This window comes from Chinchilla lanigera, unplaced genomic scaffold (assembly GCF_000276665.1).
Source record: "Chinchilla lanigera isolate Chin_1 unplaced genomic scaffold, ChiLan1.0 scaffold00048, whole genome shotgun sequence".
NCBI classification, from domain to species: domain Eukaryota; kingdom Metazoa; phylum Chordata; class Mammalia; order Rodentia; family Chinchillidae; genus Chinchilla; species Chinchilla lanigera.
In genome coordinates this window covers 17,613,970-17,637,901 of record NW_004955449.1, presented here as the reverse complement: position 1 = coordinate 17,637,901, position 23,932 = coordinate 17,613,970, and positions in this window count along the sequence as shown.

Sequence of the window (23,932 nt, the reverse complement as noted above, 5' to 3'; positions counted from 1 at the left end):
TCATTTTTACTTGCAGTTCATATTTCCTTTACAAATCTGATTTACATCCCTGATTTCTACTGTTTCTTTCACCTGCTATTTTCCTCTTTTCTCATAATTTTCTTGCTAATATCTTTAATTTTAACAATTTCCTCCTGATTATTGGCCTATAGATCTGTGTTGCTTTTTCTGTTTTCCATCCTTTAATGGATTCTTCCAGGAGAGGCTGAGGGCAAGAGGTTCATGCAGAGAAGGAGGTGAAGACCTGTGGCAGGGTAGCTGGAGTCTTCTTTGGAGCATCAGTTTTCTCTGACTTTCCCACAGCTTTATAAAAAGGTAGTACAATCGTAACCGTTTTCCTAGTGCAAGATTCCTTTTCCTTTCCCTACTTTATTGCCATTCATAATGTTTCTGAAAGTATTATTCTCTGTAAAATTCATTCCTGACAGACCTGCTTCCTTTGCATGCCAAAATAGGTGCTGGCTACCACTGCTAACACACGCCCCCATTCTGATATTTTTAGCTGCAGTTTGTAGAATTTCCCTATTGGTGTGAACTACTCTTTTTGGATAACTCTGCTTTGCCACTTTGCAATTTATACTTGCTCTTCTTCCAGCATCATCCTTTTTCTAGTTAACCATCTTCTTCATAAATTGTAGTCTGATGCTATAATAATTTCCTAGTTTTGTTGAGAAAGCATGTTTTTATGTTTTACTTTTATGTTTCTTTTGTGATTATTCTTTTAAAAAGTGGGGATTTTACTTCTATTTTAGAAATCCCTTCTTCTTTAATTTTTAAATATACAGTTTCTTTCCTTTGCTTGTGTATTTAACTTTATAATTAGAATTTATCCCCAGGATATTTGTATCCTGAGACTAATAGTCAATAGAGTATATTGGATGACAGGGTTGGCCTGGGATTAAAATTACTGTAGTTAATTTACCAGCCAGACAAAATAATCATGATGAAATATTTTTGTTAACCCTATTATGAATAATGAAATACATAATATTTAGACCCCCAAATACTGTAAGAAATGCATTATTACCTGATTTAGGTTATTTATAAGACACTACTTTACCTCAGTAGAAAATGAAGCTTAACATATTATGAAGAATTTAAATTCTGCTTTTACAGATATTCTTAAACTCTTTCTTAATCCTAATATATCTCAAAAGGCATGTTTGTATGTTTAGGAGAAAAACAACTTGAATTATTTGTTAGAATGGTGAGATTAAGAAAATCTGCAAAGTATTCCTTGTTCCTATGATAAGAGATGCTAAATGTTACATATTCTGGGGTTATATGGTGGTTAAAATAGTTTATCCTTTATGTATAACTTTTGTTTCCCTTAGTTATTGATTCTGTACATGATTTCTGGAATTTTGGCATGAATTTAAGTTATTTGGAATAATGACACTTTTTTCTGTTTTGCAATAGGCTACATGATAGTTATATATTTCATTAATGCTTCCACATAAAGCAAAAGACTTAACTTCCTTTCCTCAAATAGTTTGAGATATTTTCTAAGTATCCAGAAAACCCTAAATAGATAAATCTCCACGATTCTGAATAAATCCAATTATTTCCACTAAGAAAGCATACTCCAATTTGGATTAGAACCATATGGTATTAGAGTTTTCGCCCATATATAACTCATAATCCATTCGTCTCCTACCAATGTGTGCTAATTTACATTTCAAAACAGGGTGATATTTTAAAATTAAGATATTGCAAAAATAGGACACCACTGAACCAAACTCTAAATTGAAAAAAGATGGATAATTTAAAATGAGCAAAACTATAAAGTTTGGATGCAACAAAAGTAATGTAATTTTCCTTTCTTAGAGAAATATATTCCTTCATACCAAAATCATTATCATGTACCAAAATGTTAGAAAACACAATTCTGATGTGCTATAGTATTCTCATGGTATATAAGCATTTATCTGGTCACAGAATTATTGAAATTTTTCCTTTTGTATGTGTTTTAATGAATGCATCGACTTTCTTTCAAAGAAAGGTCTTGGATGACTATATATAATATATATATATATTTACATATATACACACATATGTATATATATATATATATATAAAGCATTCTTAGAAAGTAAAGTGTAATAAAAATATTCTAAGAACTACAACATTTATTGTAATCTCTGAACATGGTCAATGATACTGGGACTACCCATTCTTATTATATCTAATCATTAACCAGAATAAACACTGGTTTTGTTATAGAGCAGGCTAATCTAAAAAACCACATGTGCCCTAATGACATATCATGACAAAGCCATCATTATGAATTCCATTTTTTTACTTAGATTGCTCCCTGAAACTACCTTTATCTCTTCTAGTTAATTTAAATAAGTTCTGCTTGCCAGCCTGTACCTGCCAAATAAAACATCCCAATGAGATGTCTAGTGTACACGCAGAAAGGTTTGGTCTGATCTTGGCAGACTTTGTTCTGTGCCATTTCTTTAACCATACTACCTAATTAAGGTCTATAACACCTTTACTAAGACAAGATAGGTCAGGTACATGAAAGAAGGAAGAAGAGGATCAGTCCATTATAATAACCAAATTGACTTTCAGTGATATGGGCTCTCATCAATCTGCCTTCTCTGCCACTGTTGTGTCCTCACAGGCCTTTGACACCTGGTACCATTGGATCATCTACTGGTTTACTTGAACTTGAACATATTCCTTTCCAAAGTCTTGAAGCTCAAGAACACAATGAATTTACCATGCCTTCCAGAGGCTTTCCACTGTAACAGATTTAGTGAAGAAAACTCAGAGAAAGACAGCAAGGGGAAAGTAAATAACATTTCTGATACACAGTTATGTTACCCTATAGCAACATCTTCATATGGACAATAAAATTATGGTTAATAAATTATCTAGCACATTATTAAAGGGGCAAACAAACACACTCCAGTTTTATTAGGATTTCCAGATGTTTCACTTAAAAAGGCTTTGTTATGTTATGTTCAGCCTTGAATAATTAGTCATGAAGCTCATTCCTGGATGAAAAGGAGCCTCTTGTTTCATGCTTACATATTACTAAAAACCTTTAATTAGATTTAGCCTCTTACAAACATACAGAAAACTTGTATGTCCAAAACTCTCCAATGAAATAGCTACTATAATGCACAATGTCAATAAAATTCCTGAAAATACAATGTGAACAGTTTTTGGTCTTACCCCACATCAAATTTATTTTCCTGAAATGTTGCTTTCTAGTACTGCAGTGAATAAAGAAAACATATGATTTCTTCCTATAAGGTACATGAACAAATGTGGTTGCTAAAATGCTTATATGTAATCAGCATTGTTCAATAGAAAAATATTTTTGAGAAGGTGATGAAAAATGTTTGCACAGCAATTAATTTATTTTACAGGTTATCTTTTCCATTTCTAATGATTTCTTCAGGTGCTATGCTACTTTCCACTCAGTGAAAATCCCAAGTTTATCTCATTTGTACCTCATATGGAAGTTGTGGATATAGCTACAATTTTGGGGGATATTTGAAATGTGCCTATGTAAAGACAGAGGTAAAATAAAGGGGCATAAATCTAAGCAAGAGTTTAATTTATAGATCTAGTAATAATGCATTCTCTACCATATATTTTCTTGTTTTAATAACATTAGCAAGTTGAAAATGTTGTCAGTGCCTGGAACACTAGAAAAATGTATGCAGTAATAAGTGAATAAAATTTGTGACTTTATTGTGAATAAAGCTTCATCAAAAAAATGTAAACCATAAAGGACTTTTTTGATACTTCTTTGCCCACCAAAACTAGTAGTATTTTGTACAATACTATTAAACTTGGAATAAGAGTAACATTTTTAATGAAAAGAACTGGGGTTTTCACTGGTAAGGAAACAGAGAAGATATGAACAAAAAAAGCATAGAAACTTTTAAAAATGGCATGTTATTACAAAACTGTGGACTTTTTCCTCCCTGACTATGTTCAAATCTTATTATGCTAACTAAAGATTTAGAAATACTTTATTGAATACTTGAGAGAAATGTATTTATGGAGAAATGGTATATTTTTGCAAGTACCATCTTTTACCTAAGTGATCACAAATGTCTTTTAATATTGAAGACAAATATATGATCTTGAATCTTTCCCTCCTAAATTATTCTTACATAAATGAATATCACTTGATTACTTCTTCCTATTGAAATTTCCAAAATCATGTCCACTTCTGTCTCAGTATAGCAGGAATGCCTGTGACTGTAAGACTATTGACACTGTTCCCCTGTTAGCACTCCAATCACTCTCTAGGCCAACAGGCAACATCTACCCAACACATGGCACCACCTACAAGGAAGATATCTCTCAATCAGAATATTTGACTATTCCTTCATTTAGATTCCAAGTTCCAAATATTTCATCTCACTTTCTCACCTTTTACTTGTGTGTATTCTAACTCACAACCATTTACATTATAACCCTTCCAAAGTCATGATATATGATTCAGTTATCCTGATGTCTTGAATGCCTAGACTGATACCTTATGTAAATGTCTAATTCATCAGGTTTTAAATGCTTCAAAAATCTCTCAAAGAATATAATAATTACTGTCCATGACCATGAATAACACCACAACAGACGAAAGAGGAAACAATGATGTTAATGCACAGTTAGAATTTCTGGAGGAAAAGACAAAGACTATGTTACATCTAACCACATCTTTAAATGCTTCATTTTACTGCAAGATTTTACAACCAGAAAAAGCAATCAAAAGAAATAATACTAAACGGTAGTTCAGAGAATTCATACAATGTGCCTGGCTCTGCCATTTCACAGTTACATCAGGCGCTGCAATTCCAGGGTCTTTCAACTATAAAATAGCATATATAGCATTATGTACTACATGTCTCTATATTAGTATATATAACATTCTACCTTGCAAAGAGATTAGGTGCATATATATAAACTTCATATTTCATGATATTAGCTCTAGTGAAGAATATACTAGGAACACCAAAATAAAGATAATAACTTTGATGTTTTAAATATTTTTATTAATGATTTTTTTACATGGATTCAATTCTTAAGATTTCTATATCAGACCATGTTAAATTTGAAATTTTCAATTTCTTTTACCTTATCAATTGATATGTCTTCTAAATCACTATCAATGACTCAAGTGAAATACTTCACTCTGTCCTTTTATAAAAGACAATGTCTAGAACATCTTTATTTTAGCACCTAGAAATATACCGCTTAGTTCAAAGAATTGGATCCTGCTAGAAACCAAACATAAGTAGTGGGCGGAGGGGGTCACTGCATGTAATGCCTTAGCACCACAATGGAAGTGAGCACTTCATATTTTAATTTGGTCAGGTAAGTTGTACCCCACAAAGTGTACTTTATAACTACTTAATATTTCCTAGTCATTTGAATGTAAATAGGCTTGTCAAGAGAATTTGGATAATTTTTTTTTATTTTTACTTTTGAAGCAAGCATGTTTGGCAGGCAGATTTGCCCAAGATCACTGAGCTTTAATTTTAAATTTCAAAAGCCTCACATTTAATCCCTTGAGCTGGCCTGTACCTTGCACCATCTGTTCCCATGGTTTTGTTATAACAGCTAGCACCTGCAGAGTTTTGCAACATTTCAAGCTGATTGTGGACAAAAATCAAAATAATTATAATTTTCATAAACTAAGGACTTTCATTCAGACAGTACAATTCCATCTAACATGGATTTTGGAAAACCAATCTTGCTCATAATGTATTTTATATGGGTGAAAGTAATTTATTTCTATTTTTTTTGAGGAAGATCAATCCTTTAAAACATATGTATGATCAATGTGGAATTCTGACACTTCAGTCACATCCAGAAAACTCGGATAATCATAGTCAATTCTTCCTTCTAGACCAGAACTTCTTGCTGTGTTTTGACTAAACAAAGCCATTAGCTAATAGCAAAGAAGGAGCTACTCTTCTTTTCAGTTGTTCAGACTTTTGTTGCTTTTTATCTCCTTGTGTTAACAGTAATGAGATATTGCAAGGGTTTTTTTTCTTCAGTTTTCTCTACACTATTCATGTGTGTATTACTCATTAGAGAGAAAAAGGAAAGATAAAATGAGCGCTTACTTTTTGCCTACATCTTTGTGATAGAGATGTAATCCATGTAAACATTGGATTCTATTTTAGAAAGCCTGAAATTTTGGCAGACAAATATTTTCTGCTATCTAAATATGTCTGGTACTTTGACCATCTACCAGTCACTGGAGAATTACTTTGAGTGTGAAGAAAGATCATTTAAGATGGATATCAAAGTATTGATATTTTGCTACTCATCATAGTATTTTTGAAGAAATTTTAATGAGTTGCCAATCATGCCCAACATTTAATTTTCTGTTTTAATAGTATTATCCTTTTTGTTCATATTGCATGTCCAATGCTCTTTACAGTCTTAATTTCAGTTTAATTATATTCCATGAACTACAAGCCAAGTATGATTCCATTAACTACAAGCCAAGTATGAAATTTGATCTACTTATTCTAGATGTTCTAAAGAAAGCCAATTCTGTAGTACAATACCTTATAAAGATATGACATGGTAGATTATTAAAAGAAAAACATTAAAGTTATATGACTTCAGGGATATCCTCCCAAAAGTATAACACATACAGGAGGATACCTCTTGGCTGTATCACCTTTGATCTTGCAGTAGAACAGGGTAACCACAGAAAGTGAACTGTCATTCCACCAAGAACAGTGGGAATGAATGTACAGAAAGCTGAACAACATCAGGATGCTGTAGAGATTGTCATGCTCATGTGTTTTTTTGTTGTTGGTGGTGTTGTTTGTGCAACAACCTCAATATCTGAGAGAATGAAAGCAAGCATAAAAAGGAAATTGGCATGTCCAGAGGATCATCAGAAAATATACTGCTCAACAGATTAAGCAAGAATTGGTAGCAGCAGACTTTTAGCTGAATGTATGATAGACAAGCATGGCAATACACACACAATTGCAGAAGAGGTATTCTATAGAAGATTGGATATCCAGTGTCAGAGCTAGTAACTTACAATTTTTTTTTATTTTAAATAAAATAGTACCAAGAAACAACAATAGCAAAATACAAACAACACAAAGCAAGGACATGAAAAATGATACAGGGTTTCAAACTAAATGATAGCGATTAACAGTGGTTGTTATATTACACAGTATTATCTTCAATGAAGTTGCTCAGATTATCAGATGTAAGAATAGAAGATTGATCAAATCATTAAAGGGAATAAGAAAATAATAATTTAAAAGAACATTAGAGACAATGCATAGCATCACTAGGCAGGATTGTAGGAATTCACCAATGGATATTATACTGCAAATTGTTGTCATCAGATAAGTTGCTCAGATTACCAGATACAATTATGCAAAATTGGTTAAAATATTTTAAAAAACCTTTTAAACATTAACTGTTCCCATCAAAAACCCATCAGACATCAACGGTACAGTTATGCCACCAATCCATAATATATAAAATACCTTAGTTCTTTCTTTTTCTCCTTTCCCTCATCCCAGTTGTTCCTTTGAGCAATTTCTTTCCCTTTCTTATTATCTATTGTACATTTTGGGTTTTATTCACTCTTTCATATTTTTACACCAGGGAGACAATATGATGTTTACACATGTGGGTCTGATTCATTTCACTGATGAGTATGGTCTCTAGTTGCACCCATTTACCTATAAAATCCTCTAGTTTATCTTTTTTATAGCTGAGTAATACTCCATTGTACAGAAATATCACATCTTTTTTATCCATTCCTCAGTTGATGGGCCTTTGGTTTGTTTCCAAGATTTAGCTATGACAAATTGTGCTGCTATAAACATGGGTGCACATATATCGTTGTGGGATGATATTTTCAGTTCTTCTGAAATATACCCAGAAGGGGAACAGCTGGGTTAAGTGGTACCTCTAATCCTAGTTTTGTGAGGAATCTCCACATTGATTTATACAGTGGTTTCACCAGTCTACACTCACACCAGCAGTGGAGCAGGGTTCCTTTCTCCCTGCAGACCCTCCAGCATTTGTTATTGGTTGACTTCTTGATTATGGCCATTCTTTGTGTGGTGAGATGAAATCTCAGTGTTGTTTTAATTTGCATTTCTCAAATGACTAATGATGTTGAACATTTTTCCATGTATTTATTCACCATTGGTATTTCTTCCTTTGAGAAGTATGTGTTCATGTCAGATGCCCATTTTTGGATTGAGTCTTTCAATTTTGGGGGCCTGATTTTTGTAAATTCTTTATATGTTCTAGGTAAGAGTCCTTTGTCTGAGGGGCAGTTGGATAAAATTTTTTCCCAGCTCATTGGTTTTCTTTTTTACTCTGTTGGTGATTTCTTTTGACCTGCAGAAATTTTTCAATAAGGTGATATCTCAGTTGTTGATTCTTTGAAGTATTTCCCATGCAGTTTGGTTTCTGTTCATGAACTCTCTGCCTACCCCTCTGTCTTTGAGAGTTTTACCTACTTTCTCTTCCAGTAGATTTAGTGTTTCTGTTTTGATATTTAGATCTTTGATCCATTTTGACTTTAGTTTAGTACATATTGATAAACATGGGTCTAGTTTTAGTCTGGCATGTGGAAAGCTAATTTTTCCAGCACCATTTGTTAAGGAGGCCATCTTTCTTCCAGTGAACATGCTTGGTCCCTTTGTCAAAAATAAGGTGACTGAGTGTGTTTGTAGCTGTGTCTACATCTTCTAACCTGTTCCACTGATCTTCAGGTCTGCTTTTGCAAATTTTGAATTACTAATTTAATGCCCCTTCATTTGTTCTCAAACCTTCTAAAGCTTGAATAAATTATTTATTACTGTAACATAAGAAATTTTAAACTTTAATTTAGTTAGAGGTTTGAATTTAATTTGCAATTCTTTCCTTGACTGTTTTACTTCAGTTACTCTGCTTATAATCTAATAATCTGAGTAACATCTTTGATGCATTGTTTTTTAGGACATCAGTAGACCATCAAGTACTCTTCTAAATTCATGTTTCTTGCACTCTTCGTACAAAAAAAACGCAGAAAGGTGTTGTTAGTGTATTAGGACTGCATTCTCATTAAGGGACAAAAAATAAATATTATTAGTTTGAACAATACTAAATTTCAGATATATGCTAATGATTATGTAATATGCAAATGTCATTTCCAAAACATCAGTCAATGAATAGAAATTTGGCACAAGAACACAGGTCTTCTGAATTACATGACCAGAATACTAGAAATATTAGTAAATTTTGAGTAAGAAGACTTAAGTTATTGTTCTAACTTTTCACTTAGCAGCTGACAGACATTAAGGGATCAAGACTAGAAGAGTCACTTAAACTTTTTCGGTTTCCTCATCTTTTGAAGTTATATTACAGCATCAGATTCTTGCTGCACCGTCTACTATCTTTATGCCCTCCAAGTTATACCGGCTAGTGACTATGTTGATATTCTTCATATATTTGCCACAAGTTTTCCAACTTAAATTATTTGACTGGAGCATTTTCTCATTCACTTTTTTGGATTGTTTGAATGTATATATGGATGATTTTTTATTTCATTTTTGCTTTTTAACAAACTAAATCACTGACTAGCTTTTATCCTACTGGAACAAAGTGCTTTCCTCGTGGAATTTAAAGCATTGTTATCTTTGTTCTATCAGAATTAGTGATACTTCATTAATTGACACTCAATTTGTCATCTTGGAATCTGAATTTTTTATGGGTTTAGAATGCAGTAGTCAATCATGGAAAAAGTAACAGAAAGAATTTCTACATAAATGTGCAACCATTTCTAAATATTCCCTAAAAATATAGCAACTATAACTTTACCATTGCTATAACTCAATCTTATTCAGTGAAATGATTAATGGACCCACCACATGAACTGACCAGGTTAACAAGTCAAGCCCAGGGCACATTGATGGTAGTTGGAGGACAACTGCTTTACTTCCTCTGCATTTCCTGTTTAACTCTCAATACTGCGAAGCTCTGCATTATTTGCTGCTTACTTTTATATCCCAATCAGCCTAGTATATCAACCAGCAAAAGGTCATATGAGCACACAGTAAATGTATAAGTATTTTTATTTAATAATGAATGCTTTATTTAGGCAAAGCCTATGAATATAATGTACTGAGTGATGATTGTCTATATAGAAAGACATTAAATTTGAACAGGAAAGCTAGAGATGAGTCAATCCTAATTTAAAGAGCTGTTATCACAAAATGTAATTTTTTATTTAAGATGAAAACATGACTTTGCTATTACATAAGTCTTTCATCTTAAAAGAAATGAAAAATGATTGGTAAGCTTCCACAGGTCTCAAAGCATATCCCTATTATTAAACTGGATTGCTTAGCTTCCTTTTGAATTGCTTCATGTCTTGGCCTTCCATTAACTTACCACACACATGAAACAGGCACTTTTTAAAAGTTTTATGAAATAAAAATCATAATTGAAACTTAATTTTAAATGCTTTTTGCTACATCTCTTAGCTTGGAGTTTTTATAAGGATAGAATCTGGAATATTTTTAAAATTCTCATTTTCATTTTGAAACCATAAAATAAAATTTCTCAGTAAAATGTAAAGCATGTTTATTTGAATCAAAGCAGCCTTTTCTTTAATAAATATCTTTTACACTCTTACGTTTACTTTACATTTTTAATTTTCACATAAACTTTGAGATTATACTTAGATAAAAGTGAAAGGAGAAACAATGATATGAAAAGGAATAACTTGTGAATTATTTTTAAAATTTTAGAATAATAACTTTTTAAACAGAATTGCTATATGAAAGAGAACCTAACCCTGAAACTGAGAAAAAGGTGGTTCTTTTTTTTTATCAGTGGCTTTTTTGTTTTTTCTTCTTTAATAAAGTCCGAAGTCATTTAGTTTATAAGAATGATATTAATAACAAATTGAGTTTTTGTTCTATGCATGTATCAAGTTATAAATTAAGAAATACATATTAACTGTATGCAACCTTGAGTTCTTAAATTTTTTAGCTCTAAACTTCAAATGTTGTTAATATGGCAAGTCTGGAGGAAAAGATGTATTTAATGTCATGCCTCTGTTACAATGACCTAGGGAAGTTGGGCAAGCTCTCTGGCTCTGTCTTTCTTTGTCTGTAAAGTAACAATCCATACACGTTTTTTATCTTTTTTTTTTTTTTTTTTTTTTTCCGGTACCGGGAACTGAACTCACGACCTTGCACTTGCCAGGCAGGCGCTTTTAGCCACTGAGCTAAATCCCCAGCCCCCATACACATTTTATAAGGGTAGTTAAGCTAACATAAGTAAAAAGTGGTTAGAGTGTACCTAGGACATCCCAAGTTCTTAGTAGTTGTAATTATTTTGCATTAAGTAACTAAAATCCTTAGTATCCTCTTTGAAACAAATAAATATCACTTTTTTGCTTCTTTTACTTTTTTACACATAAAGATAAATTGAGTTGATACAAATGAGAATTAACATCAATAGAGATAGGGTCTACTAAATCCTTACAGACTTTAATAATTTTGAAGTTTTCTCTTTAAAAAAGGTTAAAAAAGAGAATTCTCATGTTTGTTTAAACCTTATGTTGTGTATATGGTTTAAAGCACTATGCTATACTCTTTTTTATCTTTCTCATTGACCCCACTACCACCTCCACATACAGGAATAAAAGCAACTGAAGCTCCCACAATTTAAGGAACACTCATCTGATTGACAAGAAGTGATGCTATCCTCCATAGTAAGGAACTTTCTTTGTAAACATACACCAAAGTGCATTACCTTCCTGGTCAACATCTTCCAATTGCTCCTCCATTCTAGTATGACTACAATTTATCTCTTAAATTCTTTATGTTATCATAGGTTCAATATGTATATGATATTTAAATTTTAAGATAATAGGTGTTCCTGATCTTAAATTTGAAGCAGTTGCAATCTGTGAAGGAACTTGGACAAATAAAATCATTTGAATTATTATCTATCACAATTCTAAGGTTACAATATTAAAGTATCTGCTTATTTAAGCAATATAAATCCTTTTGATTGATAGTTTGAATATTTATAACTTTTCTATAGTCAATTTGTGCTAACAAGACAGGATTTGCATTCTAAAAAAGACCTAATTACTCATTTTGAGGACTAGTGCTGATCAAAACTACTGACCACTATAGGTGTATCTTATAAAATAAAGTACTAATAGGGATTACCATTTACATGTAAATAAATAACAAACTGCAATTTCTAATCAATTTAGAAAAGAGTCAATATGTTATTTCTCACAGATATTCCCAATATTAAGCATTACAATTTTAAAGAAACTCTTTCACTTCCCTTTTTTATAGGGGCTGGTTTAACAATTTGTATATTAGATACTTGGAAATGAATTATAAATTTGGTTACTTGGAGACATTAAATGTGATATTAATTTTGAAAAGCATATAATTTATGCAAAGTTCCATTTTTCTTGATACAGTATGACTGTTTTTTATATTGAAATTTTATGAGGATTTAATATCAAAGTGTGGTTTTAGGTCAAAATGTGTTACAAATGCTCCTGCTTTATCAGAGTTTCCTTTTAAGATTTATTGAGAGAGACAGTGTTTAATAATAATAATAATAAACAACTAATGTTTTGTTGTTTTAACGCTATAAACACTTACTTCTGTTGGTTATAATGCTACCAAAACCACAGTACTTAATTTATCTAACCTTCTGATAGTGACTGAACAAAGGTAAAAATAACAGCCTAGTTATAAACTAGTACTATGGTGATGACATTGTGAATTATTTAAAAAGGGCATATTCAATGTGACCATAGAGCCATCAATCATAATAGACATTGATGAGAAAAAGAGGTTTCAGTCACTTCCTATCTGCAAGGCGAACAATTCTATCTCACAGGTAGCTATGAAGTGCTGGATGACCTGATGTCACTTGCATTGTTGCTCTACCCTTTGAACAGAGCGAGTAGATTTTCTCAATATTAGAATCGAATGAGTAAATAAACTCGCAGTTCACTGCCACTCTCCTTCCAAGTGCACACTTCAATTTGTCTAACAATAGAGAGGACAGAAAAGCAGAAATCTCTTAACGCGTGGATGAATTTTTTATGGAATGTTCAAATCCAGCTGCAAAGGATGATGTTTTAAATGGTAGCAGACACTCTTTTGCAGGGAGCCCCAAGAGACAAAATCTTTTGGAAATGTTTTGTGTCGAGTTTATTCCTTTCCACATACACATCCATGGCTTTTCTTCCTCTGAAGCTCTGCATTTACAAAATTGTTTCACTTCTGAGTTCATGTTGATCTTTGAGACGCCGATCACTTCCTTGATCTTTAATATACAGAATATAGTAGAATTTCAATTTCAGGGCTTTGGAGCAGTTTCTAAAGTGCATGAATATGATACTACTATATTTGCCCACCAACTTCATTCCATAGAAAAATTAGGATTGCAGAAGAAAAAAGAGATTGTTAGTTACAGAATTTTAAAAACAACAAACAATTCCTTTATTTTGTTTAAATATTCAGAATAATTTCATTGATTAAACTTCTTTACCTCAGTCTCCTATTAAAGCTCTTACTGCATATTGCAATCTATATTATCTAAAATTTTGACGGTCGATTCCCACATATCTTAGAAATTTACAGAATCTTGTAGCACTTATGAACTACAAAGCTAGAAATATGCACACTTTTACAAATGGTACAGCCACTATTTCAGCATAGCACAGTCACATTTTGTGACTTAAGCCCAAGAATAGTATATATTTTTCTTTGCAAACGAAGTGGATACAGATAAATAGGCTTTCCCTTTGTACCTCTATCCTTCCTCCCCTTCTGTCCACAGTTATTATCCCACTCTATGCAAATAGAGGTGTAAAATGTGCCTATGGCATGGATTCTTGAGGCGTATACACTACTCATGTTTATTCACATTTCAATTGTAATATATTCTGGAAGTACATTCATCTTCACATAACCTCCAAAACCACTTTAAAAATGGGTACCATGTTTAATTGTTAATAATAGGTAAATCAAAGGTAAAAGATAACAAATTAGTTTCCTAGCTCAATTTTATTTTACTGGTACTGTTTTGAGAAAATATAACAAAACCCCATTAGTGTTTATGGTAAGCCAATGAAACAACATAATATAATGCAAGAAAGACATTTAATAGTGTAGAGGAATGTTAAATTACTAATTAACTCCAAGTTACTGTATAAGAAAGCATAGTAATTTACAGGATTATTGCAATATGCTGCTTAGATTGCCACGAGGGTCAGCTAGGGAGCATTTCTTTCTGTCTCACTCCCTTAATGCGGCGGTTACTGTAAAAATCTTCTCACATTAAAACCAACTGTCCTACCCACAGTTCATTGCTGCTAATTAGCAGCAGTTGAGATTTCACTAGCAGTCATTTTTTTCTATGTTAAGCTGCCAAATGTTACCAACTGCTCAAGATTCTCCGTGCACAAAGTGTCCAGCTGCCCAGTTTGCACCACTCTGCTATGTCTTTCAGCTGTTTCCTGTCAACTTTAACACCTATGCAAAGAAAACACTAATCAAATTATCTGTACTGGCTTTTGTTATCAGAAGAAAGGTTATCAAAAGTGTTCTGGATACTTTGTGCTCATCATCTACGACTGGAAAAATCACACACACACACACACACACACACCCCTTTTCATCTAAGTATTCATTTTAGACCAGTGGATCTCTAATACTTAAATCACTCCAACATCTTCTATGTCAAAGTCAAATGTTTTCACATTCTATTTAAACTTTTATTTAAGCAATAAGGTTCGGGAAAGTCATCTTTTAGATTTACCTAAATATATAAGAAGAATGCCATAACTTTGATTAATAATTGATTAAATAAACCATTTCTACATCAAAGACAGGAAGAAGAGCTGTTCGTTGAAAGGCTAGACTATCAAATAGGACTTTGTTGTCTTCAACATTGCTTTAGAACTACAGCATTTCAGAGTAAGAAGAACATTAATTTTTGAGGCCTTAAATAATCACATAAAATAAAATTGGCTCCTTTTCTAGTTAATTAAATACTCAGTGTTAAAACACTATAAATTTAGAAATAATCACACAGACTAATCATTTCCTGTCTGTTTCATTGGCTTTATGACTAATTTATATTTAACCTTCTGGGGACCTAAGATCAGAATATACTTTTTTAAAAAAATTGAAAGCAACTGTCACTGATGTCCAGTACTAGGCAAAGGGAAAAGAACTTTAAAATGTTTTAAAATTGAAAAATGGTATATAATGATGTTTTAGTGACAAAGCATTGTTTTCCTATAATTACAGGGAAGTTCTTAAGTATATAACTCATGATATATTGAAATAATTATACAGACAATTGTGTCTTTCCATATACCAATATTAGTATTACAATGAGCTTCTTTGGACTCATTTTAAGAAGACTTAACAGGGGACAAATTTGGCCTGTACATCTATTTGATATGATATTTGAAATATGATGTTTGAAATATGCCACGATTACTGAATTTATTCTTTATTTGTACCTAAAGAAGCAAAAGGATTGTAAAATTTAGCTATGAAATGAATATAAAATTCCCTGTGCTGACAGGAATGAATTCAATCAGACTGTGATCAGAACTGTAGCCCTAGGGTAGCACAGAATGAGTGCCAACAATATTTTGCTCTTAAGTTTCACAAATATTCCCCATAGGAATTTCAATCTTTACCAAAAAATAATAGAGAGAGGACAAATAAAAGTACAAAACCTTCAGTCTCAGAACCATAATTTTGCTGCTTGATAACAACCATCATTTTAACATTTTTACTAAAATAAAAAAAGTATTTAATATTCAAGCCTATCTTATCTAGGCTTTGTATATATTTGTTTTTATAACATAACTCTTTCAAAAACTATTCAAAATGTATGCAGATAAATTTTTAAGGAAATACTTAGAAAGGAAGTACTAACTGTGATCACTATGATTTATCTGTCCCCTCTTCCCCTTTCCTTATGTACACCTGCCCTTGAAGAGAGACAGTTGGTAGAGAAGACAGGTTTATTTTTAATTTATGTCAAAATAGATGATTTTACAGATACTGATAATAAAGTATGGAAAAAGGAATTATCTAAAACCATATAAAGCCAAAGAATGAGTCTACTTGTCCAGTTGTTTGATTCCCCTTCACCAGTTATGGGCAGACAATGAAGCAGTTTTACAGAGACTTTGATAACAGTCCACAAGCTGAAGATATGTACTATCGTAGCTCTGTGTGCTCTCCCTCTAACCCGGGGGACAGGAAAGTCTTGCAAGTTTCTAGCAGGTTGCACATCTTCATACAGTAGGGCCAGAGTCTAGGAGTCAGTGCTAGCCAAGCTTGCTCTGATTTCAAAGGAAAGAGTTACATAGAATGGACTTAAACTGTGAGATAGCTTTTTCAGCATTATATAGTCTTTTCTTTCCAAAATGCACCTGGTCCATTGGATGCTTGGAAAATGATCCTATGAAGGCAGGTTGAGTTGTGAGGGAGATAAGTGTTTGATACTGATGCCATGGAATCAATGAAATTTCACTGTAGATTCCTGTTAACATCATCCTTTTTACTATACATGTCTTGTAAATTTGATTCTCTTAAACACTCATGTGTTAGAAATAATTATCTCTGGGGCACTATTAAAATGTGACATGTTATTATTTTATGATCTTTGAAGGGGAATAGATAATAAAAGTACATAGCCTTAAAAAGTTGCTGAATGATGGTGATGTTGATGGTGTCCACAAATTGTGAAACACTTAAAGATAGCTACTACAAAACTAAGTATGTATGGCATGAGGAACTTAGAGGCTGCTGATAGTCGCTAGTCGGATTATGAGAAGTGAGTGGTGAATATGTAGTCTCTAGGTGAAAAATACCACTAAACAAGCATTGGATGTAGTTCTAGACTGTTCCCTTAAATAATAAACTTTATATAATTTTGCACTTATTGCAGTACTTTTTTCTGCAGAACCTGTCACCAAGTAGTTACTAAAAACCAAAGCAGGAGATATAATTTGGATTCAACATAAAAAAGTAAATAATAAAAGTACATAGCCTTAAAAAGCTGCTGAATGATGGTGATGGTGATGGTATCCACAAATTGTGAAACACTTACTTTGGGCTCGCTGTGTATTCATTGTGCTAATAGTATAGCTTTGCTATTCTGTGCCAGACACTAGGCTACAGACCTGGAGAAAAAGCTATTAACTTATCAGGCAACATTTCTTCCTTCTTAAATTTAAATTCTAGTGAAAGGAAAGAACAACGGAGATACATAATTCTACCAAGGTAAATATTTTAATACACATTTCATGAATAAAGAAACAGGCAGCAAAGTTCAGTCATTTGTTTCTACTCCAAGAGCCTGTATATGGCAGAGTTGTGATCCAACCTGTACGTAGCTATACTTGTTATAACTGAAAATTCCTATGAATGTTTAAATTGTCTAAAAAATTAGTACAATAAAAGATACATTGCCATCAACTTCCCTCAAAGGATTTGCTTCAAACACATTTATTTCATCATTCTTGCCACTTTCCAAAGCAGTTCTACAAGTCCTCATTCATGAGTGCCTTTAGTTGTGCTGTCGTGGCTGCCTCAATTCATGGAATCAAATCAAAACATTGACTTTTCATGGTCATTATGACTTTGGAAAAGAGCTAGAAATTGCACTGTCATAGCTGGTGAATAAGTGAATGAAGTCACAGTGTAATGGTTTTACAAGCTAGCCTTTCTTTGGATGTCATGTGGCAAAACATTCACCACATTTTTACTACAACTAATAAAGACACTCATGGTAGAGGACTTCCAGAACTGCTACAGAAAGTGGCAAGAATGATAAGTGTGTTTGAAACAAGGAGTATTTTGAGTAGCATTAATGGTGATGTGCATTTCACTGTAATAAATTTTAAAAATTAAGGCACATATCATAAGTTTTGATCAGGCTCCTTGATTCTTTCTACTGTATCACTCTCTAAAAATACCACCCCAGGAAAAGAGGAGAAAAATGTGGCTTCTTCTTGGAATTAACTATGGATTTATGATTGGGAAATGTCTTGATTCTTCATAAAGGAGGCATAATATTTAGATAGAATTCACTGTGAGCACAATCAAAAGCATAAATACAAATAGGTATGGATTGTACTTAGAAGGCAAAAAATTATTTTGGCTGCAACAAAGGTGGAAATATATACAGAGCAGTTAAAGTCCTTGCTGGAAAAACATGGTGTGATTATATCTTAGCTGTATCACCTGCAGTGCATAGACATGCTGAATTTCATAAAATCAAGGAAAAGCCTGATAGTTGTGCTATGGAAAGATAAACCAGTGAATACTACAGAGAAGAGTAGAGAAGAGAGAAGTTAGGTGTCAGGATGTTCAGTAAAAGAATTTTACCTTAATATGAAATTGAGTTAAGGTAATTACATTGAAATAAACTAATTCAAAGAATTATGAATAACACTTCTAGAAAAAAATCTAACAAACAGAATTTAAAGTGGGAAGAGTAAATGAGAGGCAGCAAAAAAATGAGTTGAGCTAGAGAGGAGTGGAGCTGTTTATGGGAATTAGGTCAGAAACAAAATAAGCTTACAGAAGTTGGTGTTAGGGTTTAGAATCTGTTATGATTTAGATTGGGAATACCTCTGAAACCTGCTCCCTGAGAGATGTAGCTTTCAGAAAGTGATAGCACCACAGAGAACTGCAGCTGACGTGCTGTTAGGAGGTAGGGACTGGTTCGAGGCCTACCGCTGAGCTTGTGAAGTGTATATCCCCCTCCCTGCCTCCTCCCTTCTCTCTCTCTGTTTCCTGGCTGCCATGACAGGAGCCTCCTTATTATGCTAGAGCCTTCCACCTTGCTCTTCCTGTTTTCAACCAGCCAACTGTGGATCGAACTATCTATAAAACATGAACCAAAATAAACCTCTCCTTTTTAAAATTGTGGGTGTTAAGTATTTTGTAACAGTGAACAGAAAATGAGTAGAGCACATGCTGGTGACCGACACTCCATCTTTACTACAGACATCAGTTTTATTTTGGTTTTCATTGGCCACTTCAAAGTTATTTCCAGTAAAAAGAGGCCCTTTCATGGTTCCAGTTCTCTGAGAAATAGTTAATTCTTCTATAATTATTCTTCATATTTTATCTATCTTTTTAGCTTTAGACAGAAAGTCAACTTTAATCAAACGTGTCCCTCGTGAATCATTTATTGGAATATCCAAATTTTACCAAGGATGGCAGAAGTCATAATGTGCTATGTGTAGTCTCAGTGTACAAATCATCTAAAATAAGACAGACAATTTAGAGTAAGAGAATGCACATTACAAGGTGATTACCAAAAACATGAAATGTATTCCCTTTTCAAATTAGGTGGACATGGCCATATTTTTCATTGTTTTACCCACTGTGGATAAAATTTTGCACTTTGCATTTGAGAAGTCCATTTAGTATAGAGTAGAATGGGAAAGTTGAGAGCTGAGAATAACTTGCCTATCTCTTCACTTAAGGCCTTAGGAGGAAACCAGTGCCTGGGGGGTTTGAGATGCTACCACTTCACAGTGCCTTCACACAGGAAATAAAGACCTTAAAGGAATGACTTCTATTGACACTCTTCTATTTCCTAGGCAAACCTTACAGTCTGAGGTGAGTGTGTATAGGGGGAGGCTGGTTAAGATTCTATTCTGTGAAAAGTTCCAGTCTCTTAAATAACTATAAAGATATCTGTCTTCTTTCATAGGAGACCAAAAATAATTTTATATACTTTTTCAAGTCTCTAGAGTATGAATTTTTGAAAAAAATAATTTAGTGGTATTGTAAGTAAATGCTACCAAGTACAAGTGAACTTTTAATAGATTATGATAGCAAATGATCTGTTACTGTTCTAAACTGTTATTCAGCTCCTTGCTTGAGTATGGAGAGAGAATTTTTAATTTCCATTTGGAACATACTATTTTTATCTTTGATTTCTACCATTAACTCAATTGCTTAAAGTCTTACTATTGTGCTAAATTAAATTTAAACAGTCTTTGTGGAAGATTTTATACTTTGAGAAATGTTTGATTTTGCATTCAAGATCTTTGAGCTGACTGGATTGTAAGACAGGATATTTTTCCCCTTAAAGTCAACTGATTACAGACATTAACCATAACTACAAAATAGTTTCACACCAATATCTAGATTAAAATTTGATTAAATGATGAGGTACTAGAAAACGGCACACAAAATAAATTACTATAGACTTACCGAACTGCTTTTATGACAGTTTTTTTTCTTTTTTTCTATTTTCAAAGAACAATTTCTTTAAAAAATATCTAAAGGGTGACTTTTATGTGCCAGGCACTAGTACATATAGGAATTTATGGAAAAGGCTAAAATAAAATCTTTGCCTTTAAGGAATTTACAACATTGTTAGAAGAAGGGTGGAGCTTCAATTATCCACACCCAGACCTATACTAAACCCATTTAGTTATCACAGACTCTAATTCTAGCCAACTCAGAAGAGCCCCATCCATGAGAACAGGAAGCTTTGGGGGAACATGTAGATACAAGCCATAGCACTGATGTACACTAGAGATGTGACTTCAGCCAAGTTGGGAGTGTTCAGTTAAAGCAGAAGAGAACAAAATGATGTCTACATAAGTGCTGATCATTAAAACTCCTGCCACTCTTTCAGCAGAGTAGACTGACTCTGGGCACATGTATATACCTAACATACCATTAGTATGTTGTGTTTTCTGCTTTGAGCTAAATAAGCATTCTACACAGAATGTTTCTAATACAGAAGATATTGGAGTAGAATAAACTAAATTTGTAATAAAATAAATTAAGCATTTTTCTCATTAACTTTGTGCTAGAAATTTTTGAACAAACAAAACCACAAATAATAAAATAAAAATACCACAAATTTTATGATTTTTAATGTTAGAAAGGTGTGCTACCTACATTAGCTTTAAAAATTAAAATCCATAATGCATTTCAAGTTATGAAATCTGAGATTTTAAAAAGATACAAAAAGTGTTTAATTAGCTTTTGGAAGTTCATAGTATTATACATGTAGTTTTGGTTATGTATGTAGTGTTACTGATGATTTTTGGTATTACTGAATTCATCACCACCTTCTGAAATGTCACCATGAATGAGTCCATATATTATGATGAGTACATATGGTATACCACCTCCAAATTTTGCCCTATAATCTTACTTTCAATGTTCATATTTAGTCAAGTAGAATACCATTTGGACTGCTATGCTTAACTAAATAAATTTACCATTTAGTAGTTTCATAAGCACAAATTTAACTTAAAATATGCAAATTTCTTTAATTGAAGAAAATAGTATTTAATAGCATGTTAACAGGGACCCAGAAATTATGAAACCATATGTTTGTGCCTGGGTATATGTGCAACAATAGTATAATCATTCCATTTTCATATTTAAATCTTTTACATGTGTGTCTACCTTAAAAATAATCATAAGTAAAATATTAATTTAATATAATTAATTTACAACGGAAATGCATTATATATCATAGACTTTTAAAATGATCAAAGGACTTTATTTATCATCTGATCTTATAACTTCTTATAGAAGAATAAAATAAGTCCTCTTAAATGTAAGTGACCTGGTAGAGGAATAATGAAACCTCTTGGACCAACCAAGCATAGAACCCATGTCTCCTGAATTCACTCAAGAACTTTTCACAAGTTCCAGGACTGATCACTTCCACTGTAGAAGACTTTGCCACTAGCAAACTCTTAAATTGCTAAAGGGGGAAATGTAAACTCATAAAACAATGTAAAAAAAATGAGGGGACCCAATTGAAGATCAACCTAAATTAAAGGTAGATATATTGATAGTATAAATAAAAAATTCTCTGAATATATATACTCAAGAAATTAATTTTAAAATATTCCATTTAATTCACCAAAAGTTATAATAACAGTATTATACAATCCAGTAGTTTTACTACTGCATATATTTCCAAAAGAAAAAAAATGTGTGTTAAGTGCTAATATTACCTCCATGCCTATATTCAGTGCAGCATCATTCCCAATTGAAGATAAGAAAACAAAGTGTCTATAGACAGACAGCTTATTTGATATACAGAGTAGAATATTATTCAGTCTTAAAAAGGAAGATTTTCCTTTCTAACCCACTGACATAAAGCTTGGCCATTGATTTGCATTGAGCAATAAAACAGAAATGGAAACAGTGGATATATTGTTCTTTTCTTAGCCAAAAGGTTGGTATAGCCCAGGTGAAGATTCCTCCTGGATCCTGGGAAGAAGCCAACATGGAGCTGAGCTGCAGCCAAACCATGGTGATGTCTAATGAACAGGAGGAATAAATCTTCCTTTCTTTTGTAAAAAAAAAGAAAAAAGAAAAAAAGAAAATCCTTTCATTTGTAGCACCATGTAACAGTATGAAAGATATAATGGCTAATGTGAACTGATATTAGCCAGGCTCCCAAAAGACAAATAATATGTGATCTCACTGATCTGTAAAACATCAAAAAGCAGAACTCATAAAAATAGTACAGTGGTGGTTACCAGAGGCTGAGGGATAAAAGGAAGGACAAGTTCAAGAAATAAATTACATAACATGGTGATTATAGCTAACAATATATCATATAGTTAAAATTTGCTTAGGAAATAGATTTTAAGTGTTATTTTAAAAGTTTGTGAAGTAATAGATACATTAATTAGTTTGATTTAGCCATTCCACACTATATCTTTATCAAAATATCTTGTATATCATAAATAAATAAAATTATTGGTTAATGAAAGGTATGTGTATTCAAATTTAAATGAAAACTCATCATTCAAAGAAGGTTCATAACTTGAAACATCAGTTTTTAAATATAAAAATCTGTTTGGATTTCCTCATTCAAGATATCTCTCATCTCCAAAGATTATGCATAAAGTATTCTTTTAATCCTTTATATTAAATCTAAAATACCTATAGCCTTAAGTAGTGTCTTTTGCCTTAATTACCCATTAAATATCAATAAACAGGCATTGATAAAGAATATATATCTTAAAAATTTTATATATATATACATACATTTAAATATATGACCTAGTTTTGAGTCTTTTCTTTGGAAAATCACAAATTGACTCTCTGATGTTATCTATAAAGTGAAATCTGACAGCATTCAGTGAACAATTATGATAAGAATTAATATATAGAAGTGCTTTGCAATGTGTCAAAATTTTTAGGTGTGTTTTGTGTGTGTGTGTGTGTGTGCCTGTGTGTGTACATGTGCAAGTACATGTGGTTCTATATTTGTTGTAATTTCTATTTTCTTGACTGTCAAAATCTAGTGGATTGAAAACAAAGAACATGTTCATTAAAAACCAAAACTGTGGGAAGAAAAAGGAAAGAACAAAGCATGCTTTCTTCAACAAAAATAGATTTATGGTAACAGTTGACTGCACTTATCAAAACAACAAACAAACTTTTCTTATCATCAAGAAAATTAATAACTCTAGGAGTTACAAGTGCAATAAATACATAAATGATTGTGGGTAAATAGTTTTGTACTCTAACAGATGGATATCCTTTAAAATTTGAACCTTATAAATTCCAAATAAATCTATGTTTCCTTCGTTTCTGTAATCTGTGTTTTGTTCTTTACAAAATAAAGCAATTAATACTGTAAGGAGTAAAATTACACATCTGCAAGAGACCAGGCCTGGGAGCTGGGGACCCAGGTTCTAGTTCTTGTGTGACCTTAAGCAAATCATTTAATTCTCCTGGGCTTCACCCCTATCACTTCCAACACAGAGGGGGTCTAAGGTCCTTCGAACTTTAACGCTCAGTGACACTATGATTCAAATTCAGTTTCTCTCTCACAGTGTTTAACACTTTGTGGACACATTCTCAGAACACTTCACATATCTTCTAAA